Raw genomic sequence first — 11,138 nt, forward strand, 5'->3', positions numbered from 1 at the left:
TCGCTATCCGAACCCCTCGCTATCCGGAACGCTTGCCCTCGCAGTCGGGAGGGGAAGATGCCGGGGGTGTAGCCCGGGCGGAACGGTGTCTCCATTCAGCAGATTCATGTTGACGGGTTGAAAAAGAGTTGGAAGCACGGCTGGGAAAGCTCAGGCGCTTGGGACCCAGGCATAGCCGGAGGGGAGGGCAGGAGAGCCCTCCCGGAGGAGGTGGGGGCTGAGGAGATGTCTGCCATTAGGCATGTTTATCCTGACAAGTAGGAGATTCGTAAGGTGCTGCTTCGCTTTCTGGGTTTGTAGGCTGGGAGGCTGGTGGGTGTCATGAGGGGAGAAGCTGAGAACTGGCTGCTCCATTTAACTTCCTTTTTTTTTTCCCTCTCTTTCCCTTTTATAATAGTTTAGGCAAATATCAAAGGCCGCGGTGAGCTCAGAAAGTTCAGACTGGTGTGGATGTTCAGCCTCCTGTTTAAAGACTGCTGATAACGGTTCCAGAAATAGCACCGTCTTCTAGTAGAAGCTTTTTTCCTTCTTAAAGAAAAAAAAAGTGTATCATCGAAATGAGATGCTTTTTGGGAAAGGAGAGGGTATTAATAAGAAAACTTATTTACTAATACAACTTGCCTCCTACTGCTTTGGCAACACCGCTTTTGTCTGAAAGGTGTTCCCCCTTCCACCCCCCCTTTTTATTAGAAAAATGATATTTGTAAAACACGATTGTATAAGCCAGGCATAATTCCACCAGTAATCGGGCAACTCGCTCAGGCTGGCTTGTTGTTGTTAAGAATTAATAATAGACAATAAAATAATGTGTTGCTGTTGCAGTTGTTACCACTGTAATCATATTTTTGAGGGCCAGAGATTTTGATGACATCAGTGTATGTTTTCCCATCATAATTATATGAAGCTCTCTACTTGTCTCAATAAATGCCACACAAATATTTGTCTTGGTGCTGGAAAAACCAATGCCATTTGTTTGTTTCTCCAAGCATGCAGGGAGAAAGACAATTGGTAAGAGGTACCGTCAGTCACAGCTCTTTCTCTGAAACGTAAGGATTGGGCTTCAGCACTTCTGCTGCAGTGAAGAAGGGGAAAATTTTAAAGAACTTGGTAGAGCTAGAGGTACCAGAATGTCTTTTAGGGAAAAGACAGGTTCAAGAGGGTTATTAAATTATTCATATATATATATAAACTCTCCAGAGGCTCATATATAAACTTTCTCATTTGTAACACAAAATCAAGTCCAGGCCAGTGCTGGTGACATGTCCAAGAGGAGGGAGGACAGAGGAGCTGTCAAAGATCACTGACAGAGATCTGAAAAGCACAAAGGCCAGTGGTCACGTCTGACCACATTTTGAATTACCACATACAATTTGACTATAATTTTTATATTACTTTGCATATTATTTGGATGTAATTTGGTAGTTTGGCATTGACCAAGATGGTTGTGCTGTTCTGTAGCTTGACCTCTGTCCAGGACAGACAAATATATCAGCTGCAAAGTGATATTAATGCATTTACCAGAGTGTGGTTTTTATCCTGTGGGACCACAAGCTCATTGCTAGCTTGGGATCTGGGCTTGCTGCAGACTGAGCTCTGGACAGCCTGGTGGTGAAGAGGTAATTTCTTTATCCTTCTGCTATAACTAAAATCTTCCTTCATTTTTTTAAATAGCAGCAATTTGAAGGTGCTGAGATAATAGAGGTGCTGGGAGATGGAAATTTTTCAGTCTGGTGGAGGAAAGAAACTATTTGGACATCACTGCTTGTAAATTTTGTCCAAAGCTCTGAGCTCTAAGTGCACTGTGTGAGCAAAAGCCTGTGTCTCTGGAGAGAAGAGCAGTGAATGTAATCAGCTGTGTCTCAAAGCAAGTGCAGCATTTCCTTCCTGTGAGATCTTGCCTGTGAGAACAGGGTTATATCTGCCATTTTCTCATCATTGATTGTGTGTTTGTGTTCTTGCAGGCACTCCTGCTTCACTCCTGTGTCAGCTGCAGATTTCCCCAGTCGAGGGGACCAGGTTACGTTTGAGATCCCTAATGAGTGCTGCACTAATTAACTTTGGTCCTAGAAGGTCACTGAATGATGCAGTGGGATGCTCTTATTAACCTTACCCTGAGAGTTACAACCTGTACTGACCACAGTAAGTCTATTTCTTTTCTGGTTAGCTCAGAGCTGCCCTCACACAATACTCAGAAAAAGATTTCCCCAAGCCTGCTACACACAGAGCCAGAATAAGTTTAACTGTTTGACCTACAGCAGTTCTGTCATCGTCAATTGACACTTTAGTCTTTCTTTTCTTGAAATAAAGCTTTTCCCCAGTGTTCTGGCAGCAACACAAAGATTGCTGGCAATGAAGTCACCTTCAAAGCTGAGGCATTCATGAAACAAATGCATCTCTGGCAGCAAGTAAGGCAGCTTGCATCAGAATATTTGTTATGGCTATGCTGCAAGCACAACTTATCAGGCATTTGTGTTGAGTATTTATAATTGTTTGATATATATTTGCCCATTTGGGCATAGCTCATGATGGGAATACCTTTTTCTTTAAAAAAAAAAAAAGAGGAAGGGAGGCCAGGGGTACTTCAGGAAATCAAGAAAACACACAGAGCAGCTAAGTCACTAACAGAACACAACAAACACAATTTTATTTTTTTTTTCCACCCCAAGAAATCAAAGTTTGTGAATCTGTAGTTAAATAGGAGGAAAAAATGATTGAAAACAAGGAGAACATTGCTGTGGTTAAAGGAGGCTGTTTCACCAAAGGCCTCTCCTGTAGTCCAAGCTGGAGAAGGGAAATGCCATGGTAGGCTCAAGGATTCATACATCTATCAAAACCTTTCTGTCACTGTCTGTGCCAGACTTTCTGCCTCACTCTCCCTCTCATACACAGTTACCCTTCTATTTTTAATGGATATATCTCCTGCTGCTGCTGAAAAGTAGAAAATGCTTAGGTAAAGATACAAGAAATGGAAATCTGGGTAACTACAACTGAGTTTTTTTTGAAGTGGTGCTTTTCAGAGCAGTGTCATTCCTGAGATGAGTTAGTTATTCTTCACAAAAGGTTTTAGGGACGCTTTTAAGGGGAGGCTAGTTAGAAAATAGGGATGTCCCCATTTGGGCTTCCCCTCATCGCTGACTTCTAGAGGTCATATGGAAAGAGGCTAGTGTGAACTAAAGGGAAGGTGGTATCTTCACTTTGATGATGTTGACATGAAAAAATAGCTGTCCTTGAGTACAATGGAGTGATTTGAAGATTCTGAGATCAGAATTACATACTCTGATGAAGGAAGGGATAGCAGTGTATCCTCATCACGGTTTTTATAAAATCTTAGGGCTTTTTATTTGTACTCACATGTCGTTTATTGGCATCTGTTCAGATTTTTAATGCATAAAACAGTGTTAAGTGCTAGGATAGTACTGATCTTTGTAGTTTCCTCTGCAGGAGGCCTGTGAGCTGTTCCCATGTCAGAATGAGTAAAATGTCATTTTGGGCTTTTCTGAGTGATGGTAGGGAGCTTCCTGACAGCAGGTCCTGAAGGAAGAGCAGAGTGTCCCTCCTGGGCAGAGGAAAAGTGTGTCAAAGCACTGAGATGCCATCAAATGTCACTAGAAGCTGTGCTGTACCAGAGGATTCGGAGTGTACATCTGACAGCCAATGTCCTGGTACAACTGGGACTCAGCTACGTTGTGCAGAGTGAGCTGAAGGGGTGTGGATAATGGATGAGTTGTCTGAATGAAGGTTATGAGCAAAAACAAGACTGCAGCTCTTCAGGGAGGTTTTTTGTTTCATTTTTTCCCCTTGTTCTGTCTTTCTTTTGGGCATTGCACAAAACTTCACTGCCTAAGGAAAAGCTGCAAGCTCAAAGTAGGAGATTCTGCCCAGAAGACTGTAAACAGCTTAACATGAGCACAGGCTCTTCGATATGATGGACTGCTTCCATGACCTCTTTACAACAGATTACCATTTTTTCCTTGATCTTTATACCATTCACATTGTTAATAGAGACTACTCTGGGTGCTGTAGCTTGTCACATGCAATTTTAATCTATCTTAGGAAAGCTTCCTTAAAACTTGGGAAAGAGGGAGGAAAACACATCTCTTCTGATTTGCCTTCTAATTTGACAATCTCTTCCTTGACAGCTTTTGCAAAGTCTGCTGGGAGAAAAAAAAAGACTTGTACTGAATAATTCAGCCTTGAGAGTGAATTGAGCTTGAGGAGAATTGTCGAATTCCCAAGTCTGTGGTTTGTGGTTTTGGTTATTGACTGCTCACATGGATTTTAAGTCCTGTCTCTGCACTCAGTGGTTTTTATCTCCCCTTTGGATTCTGCAATTTTGTCTGGCTTTCCATCTCTGAGCCCCAGCTCTCTGTTCTTGCAAATAAACACACAAGAACCACTGAAGGACTTTCCTGCTTCCAAGGGGAGCCATAGATAGACTGCTACACTAATAAATCAGAATTCCACTTCGGACCTGAATGTTGAAGATAGCCCAATGAAAGTTGATGGAGTCATCATGCTAAGTGTGAGACACTCTTCCTACTCTCCTCCCCTCACCTGCTGGAGTACCCAAATTCAAGATAAAAGTTTGATGTCAGAAAACAGCCTCCTGAAAATGGGGTGTCTTAACTTACCCTGAAATTTGTTATTTATTTGTTATTTATTGTTATTTGTATATTTGTTATTTATCCCATGCTAGTGGGAGCCAGACAATAACAATAGGAGCTGCTCCTGCATTTTATGCATTGGCAGCCAATAAATAATACAAAAAGCCAATATAATTTTGTGAATTTGTAAATTTATAAAATATAGAGCCCATTTTTTTGCAAGATGGAATGATGATGCAATACCTGTCACTGAAAGTAGCTTGCCCAGAAAAATATTATAGTTGTAAGACTCTAGCCAGTATTCTGGAGTCTGTATGAAACCTGAGCCATGCTCATCATTTCTTAAAACCACTGAATAAAGTAAATGTTATTACCTCTAAAACACTTTTTTCTTAGTTCAAAAAGCAGAATCATCTGAAAAAAATAAAAATAAAAATAAAAAAATAAATAAATAAATATTTTTATATATATATTTATATATTTATATATATATATATATAAAGTCTGAAAATTGTTATCACACTGTCTAGTAAACTTTTATATAACTAATTCTTATTGACAATCTCACTGAGTGGAATAGTTCATAGGAGTAAATATCTGAGCTCAGTCATCATGTGGACTGCAGGAAAGCTCTGCTAATGTATTTCCACTCAGCTGCTTACAGCTACATATTAACATTTCCTAACCAAAAGCAAGAAATAAAAATGTTTGGTGGTTTTATGATTAATTTTTAAGAGAATGCTAAGGAAGTAACTTTCAGTGAGGGGGATATGGCCCCTGATCCTTGAACTTAAAGAGATAACAGAACCTTAACCTAAAAAAGAAAAAAAACCCAAATCAACCCAAAACCCAAACCAAATTCTTAATACCCAAGGAAAAAAAAAACTCATTTTGATTCATGTAAGTTAATGCTTTGTAAATTACAGATATCACTAGTGTTTCTGTAGTCATGAACTTTGAAAAGATAGCTAAATCTAGAAAATTTTGAATTAAGTGGCAGGTCAGATGGGTTCTGCTTACAAGTAAAACACATCCATGAGTCTCCTTGTGGATGGATTAAAATTTTTTATTCCTTTTATATCTGATTAGCATATAATCAAATAAACTAGAGTCCATCCAGAGGACAGAATTGGTTAAAAATAGTCAAGAATATGCTTTCTGCTAGGTATTCTTGAGGTAGGAAATGTAGAAATGGTGTCTGTTCTGGGCTCAAGGCAGAGGTTGGGTGTGCAATCCCTTTTGCCACGAGCAGGAATTCAAATCAGGGTTGAAGCACGTGCATGCACACAGTTTCAAGCACCAGAACACCTCTGGTTCTGGTTAAAGGGAGCAGCCCATGGCCCTAAAGTCAGATATTTCCCAGATATTTCCATGGCCCTAAAGTCAGATATTTCCCAGATATTTCCATGGCCATAAAGTCAGATATTTCCCAGATATTTCCATGGCCCTAAAGTCAGATATTTCCCAGATATTTCCATGACCCTAAAGTCAGATATTTCCCAGGTGTCAGTGTGAGGCAGGACAGCTCCTGGAGTGCTGATCCTGAGGCAGAATCCTTTCCTCAAACCTCTGGCTAAGGATGAAAAACCTACCTTGAAACTGCCCAGCTTTTATTTCAGCTGAATAAGAAATCCCTTTTGTCCAGCTGAAGGAGGAGAGGAAGGAATCCCAGCTGTAACTCAAGTGGTACCTCACTGCAATGTCTGCCAGCCTCAGGGCCCAGAGCTGGGCATAAATCTGCATGAGATGGAGAGTTTTATGGGATTTGGGCATCTCCCTTCCCAACAGACTGTCAGCTCCTCTCCCCTACTGCAGTCAAAACATTGGGGGAATAAAAGAGCTGTGCTGCTGGGATACTTTTGAGGGAGAACCAGGTAAGCTGTTTCTTTGGCACAGGATAATTTAAACTTATGACCCTTATGTAAATGAGTTTTTTTCAAGACTTATGACAACACAATAGAAACACTTCCATCAGCAGAGTAGTGCTTTTAAAATATATATATCTCTTTGTGATGCTGAGGCAAAAGTCCCTGCAGTTTGCTTTATTTGTTGTAATAATTATAATCTATACCTTAGGACAGTTCTTTCTTCCACCCTGTGATCATCTCCCAAAAACAGCTAGGAGCTATTTTTCCTTCTCTGAGGATGTTCTGATGAGGCTGATGCTATGTGGTAGGTCCTGGCCACCTGCTTTTCTTGGTCATGTGAATGTTTTCCTGAGTCATACTCCCAAAATACATTGTTGCCTAAATCTAGGGAAAACTGACAATCGTTAGCACTTGAACTTTCAGATTACAGCAGGATTTATGGTAAAAATAAATTCTGACAAGTGATTACTCTCTGGAAAACATGAGTTCCCTGCAAAGGAGCTAGGTAAGCACCTAGTAAACCCTGTGTGAGAAGGGTTTGTTTTGCTATTAATTACTCCAGGAACTAAAGTCCACACTAAAACACTACACAGGAAATTGAGATTCATGTTCCATATTTCTCTGGTTAAATGTTGGAGCTGTCACAGAAATGTTCTCCAGCCTATGTCAGCTGCTGTTAGCTTTCAGAGTCGTGTTCATTCTTCTTTAGGCACTGAGATTTTCATTCCTTTTCAACACAGGAATATCTCTGCAGCCAGAAGAGTTCAGGTTGCTTTAGCAAGGCAGAGGGCACAGGCCATCTCTAAGTTAAGTTGTTCTGTGAGCCAGAACCTGTGGGGAAAAAAACCCAACATTTTCTGTGATGAAATAACTCCTGGCCTCCCCTTTTCAAATGTGATCTATGCAAGGTGCTGTTAGACTGAAATCCTGCTGTTTTGCCTACTATGGCTTTTGATTTTAAGCTCCCTGGAGCAGTGCCTGCCTTTGGGAGAGGATTCTAAACACTATTCCAGTGATGGAGCCCACCTTTCAGCCTGGGGAAATCAGTGTTCCCTTGGGCTGTGTCTGCAGCGGTGTTTGGAGTGGGTTGATGCCAGAAATCTCCTTAGTTTGAATTTTGCTGAGGCATGTGCCTGACTCCATGGATTTTGTGTGGAAATCAGTGGCCTCTTGCCCCCATGTTAGAAAATAGAAGGTGAGGAATGAGTTATCCACCCCGTGCTCGTGCTGGCTGCAGCAGGGTTTGGAGCACAAACACGGGCTCGTGGGGGAAAAACAAACACACTGACAACGTGAAGCTATTGCAAAAAGAGACAAATGTGACTCTGCAGTTTATGGGGAGGAATATTGCATGAAAGACAAAGGATGTAATCATCCCCGTTCAAAACTGCTGATGCTTCATCTAATGAAAGTTTTGGATATTACAATTTCAGATAAAGATGAGTTGAAGACTCTCCAGGAAGAAAAAAAAAAAAAAAAAAAGAAACAAAAAAATAATCTTACAAAACAATGATTTGGAAGCATTGAGAAAAAGCTAAAAGAAATAGGTTTCACAAGCTTTTCTAAAAGAGAATGGTGTTATGACTGGAAAAAATTGTTGGTTTTCTGGCCAGGTTTTCTGGCTTCTTCAAATAGAAATTGAGTATGATTACATAGAAAAATGGGGCAAAATATAATCAACACAACACTCAGGAAAGTAAATGCAGTTTTCTATGCAATAGAAGGCAATCTAACCAGATAAGAAAAGAATTTAAGTGAGAACACATTTTTGTCTCGAATGAAAATCATGCAAAAGCGCTTTACATTGATGTCCCAAAAGTGGTTTAGCTTAGCAAAAATTTATTTTGATTTACAATCTTTTTTTTTTTCTTGAATAAATAAGCAAGCCTTTGCAGTTGCTGTTGAATGTGTATTAAGTTTAGAGAAAACACAAAAGGTCATCTTAACTCTCCCAAATGCAGCTCCCATCAGGTAATTCAATATCCAGTGCAACTCCCACCAAATTCCTTGAGGAGCAGTGAAACTGAGGTGACTTTCTCCACATTGTACAGGGGCATTTACTCCCAAATTTGGGTAAAAACAAAGAGATCTGTGGGGTGCCTGTGTTTGGTGTGTTCCAGTGCAGTGCAGCTTTGTGGAGTCTGGGGGCTTTAGTTCAAGCTAAATTAGTTCAATTAGCTAAATCCCTTAGTTCCAGGGATCTCATCTTGTCCTCTACATCTCGTGTTTCCATTGTAACCCTGGGTTCACTTCAGCACTGCAGTGTGGCACAGAACCAAAGGATTAGCAGGTGAAACCTTTACAGCTCCTCTGAACCACACAGTGAACTCAGCACACTTTCCCTTTTTTCATTTTACTCCAAAAATGCAAAATGATTGAACCAGTCAGGGATGTCTACCTTTCAGTGTATACCTCATCAAAGTACAAATGTGAGCAAACTAAAGAATGTGTGATAGGATTTTTTATTGATAATTCTCCTCACTGGCCTGTCAATGATGACTGAAATTTCTCTAGGTTACATAACAAAGATGTTATTGGTAATAACTTTGCTCTTCCTTGGCAGACATGCCAAATATCAAGGGTACACGAGTTTATTCTCGTTATTGATGGCAACAAGACATTTTGAAGATATTCATCAAAAAGATCTTTGAACTTTTTGTTCTGTCCAACAACTTGATACTCAGAAAACAAGGAGAAATTATAATAAAATATAATTACCATGTTTTTTTTCCAAATGCTCATCTGTCTCTCACAGGAGTTTTTTAACCTTTGATCAAAGTATCTAAAACTGCACAGTGAAGACCTTGATAATTAACAGGTCAAGATTTATATATATTTACATTTACATAAGCCATATTTGTGTGGATGTAGAAACAGTCTCTGAGGACTGGATTTGCTGCTTTTCACATTGAAACTAACATTGATTAATAAATGTTAATTAACTTACTGTAGCTTTACATAATCAGAGTGTAATTTCTTAAGCTGGGAGTTTCTGACCTGAAAGTTTTATTTACAGTTTGTATCTGAATTTAAACTTTCCTTTTTTTCATAATCATGCAACCAGAGATAAATGAGAAATGTCTTAGAAATCTGGAGGACTTCCATGATAGCTCCTGTCCTAGCATGGGCAGAAAATATGCGTTTTTTCAGAGTGTTTTGGAGTTTTTTGGTTTTGCTGATAAAAGTGGGACTGTCTTCATCAAACCAAAGACTGTGATCTTGGGAGGAGAGCACCCTGAAGGAAATGCCTGATACCTCCTCCTTCTGTATGAATTTCCTCCCATTCCCATATCCAGCTGGGAGGGAGGAACAAAGACCCACCTTGGGAATTCTTTTCTCCTTGACTGTTTCAGAAGGTTTATTTTTCTTATGAGCATTCCTAAGGCAAATGAACACACTGGCATTTCCTGACAGAAACCTGCTCAGTTAAAGCGTTGCTGGCAGTTTGTGTTGCCGTCTCTCGAAGGCTTTGGCACAGAGAGCCGTGAGTGGGACTTCTCTATTTTTGTCCCAGCATCTGGATTAGGGTTGACTAACAAGATTCTTCTTCTTCCCTTGAGACCTAAGATGACTTCCCATTTCTCTGTATCTTTTGCTGGTTTTTTTATTGTGGTTGTTTTTTGGTTTTGTTTTTATTTTTCTCTTGTGTAGCTCATAAAGTCTTTACTCACAGACACGAGGGTTGGATTATCTGCTTTCCCCAGGGGTCTGAACTCTTCAGTCCTAAACTCCTTGTTGCCATTAAGTCATCAGCCTGGTCCCAGCCTGCTTCCTGCAGGTTATCTTCACCCAGTGCAGCCAGCTATTTTCCCTCAAACTGTGTGGAAAAGGAGAAATGATCCATCGCCAGGCACGGTCTTTGTTTTTTCCCTGCTGTTCTGTTCCTGTTCATGCACAGGCTTTTCAATTTCATGAAGCAGCTTTACGTGAAAGCTGAAATGTAATTGCATCCTCCTGAGTGAAATGGACAATTCCTGTGCCAACCATGTTTTTAAAGAATAAGATTACAGCGTTTACTCTGCTGCGTGCTTTCTCTGAGAGTGAATCCCTTTGCTGATGTAAAGAGATTAAATATTCTAAGACACCAGCCAGACCAATTCTTTATAATTCCATATGTGTGGAGAGGATCACCTTCATTATTTTTGTCAGGGGGAGAAATAGAACATAACAGGGAGGCTTCTTTCAATACACCTTGCTTTACTCTAGCAAATACAAGTGAGGATTCATTTCAGCATCCATCGTGCTTGCTGTTCCTCTCAGCTCTCCATGTCCACTTACACTCTAATTTCCTTGTGGAATTTGTGGCTTTCTGATATGCCTTGTAGATCTAAGGCAACAAAATATTGTGCAGTTTGCAGATTTTACTTCTTTGTTTTAAACTGAAGCCCTGGAGTGTGATAACATTTGTTACCCTAGGGAAAAAAAAATAAAATTAAAAGGGTGCAGGGTTGCAAATGAAACAGTTTCAAATATCATTTTACACCCTACTTTTATAGTTTCTAGTACTCTTTGTCTTGCTCATTATATCTTCATATGGCTGCAGGAAAGGGGTGGCTTTCAGTATTTTGTCTTCCACTGATTGCATTTAAGATTTTCAGACTCTGCTCATGCATTTTATGTTTGGCTGTGGACAGCCATAAACCAGTTTCCTTAAAGTTATGTTGTG

Source organism: Parus major, chromosome 5 (genome assembly GCF_001522545.3).
Source record: "Parus major isolate Abel chromosome 5, Parus_major1.1, whole genome shotgun sequence".
Classification (NCBI taxonomy): Eukaryota; Metazoa; Chordata; class Aves; order Passeriformes; family Paridae; genus Parus; species Parus major.